The sequence below is a fragment of the Pygoscelis adeliae genome, unplaced genomic scaffold (assembly GCF_000699105.1).
Source record: "Pygoscelis adeliae isolate BGI_AS28 unplaced genomic scaffold, ASM69910v1 Scaffold197, whole genome shotgun sequence".
NCBI lineage: Eukaryota > Metazoa > Chordata > Aves > Sphenisciformes > Spheniscidae > Pygoscelis > Pygoscelis adeliae.
In genome coordinates, this window is record NW_008825105.1 from 2,458,235 (window position 1) to 2,458,456 (window position 222).

The following is a 222-nucleotide window of genomic DNA, read 5'->3' on the forward strand; positions in this document are numbered from 1 at the left end:
AGGTTTACAGTTGGACTCGACGATCTTAAAGGTCTTTTCCAACCTAAATGATTCTATGATTCAGTAAGTTACAGGTGCTACAGTGCTACTGACAAACCTTGTGCAGAACAACAGGTTCATTTTCATTTGGGAATCCAATTTAAATGCAAAGATTTCAGAAGAGAACGGGTAATGATTAATCCACACTGCCCACATATATTTTCTTCTTGTCTTAGAAGGGAC

The 222-nt window shown here is 37.8% G+C and overlaps 1 protein-coding gene across 3 annotated transcripts in view; it reads right to left on the bottom strand.

Annotated features, from left to right (window-relative positions):
• Window positions 1-222, bottom strand: part of NUDT3 (nudix (nucleoside diphosphate linked moiety X)-type motif 3) — a 31,566-nt gene that overhangs the window by 9,291 nt on the left and 22,053 nt on the right. The gene's annotated exons all lie outside the window — the stretch shown is intronic.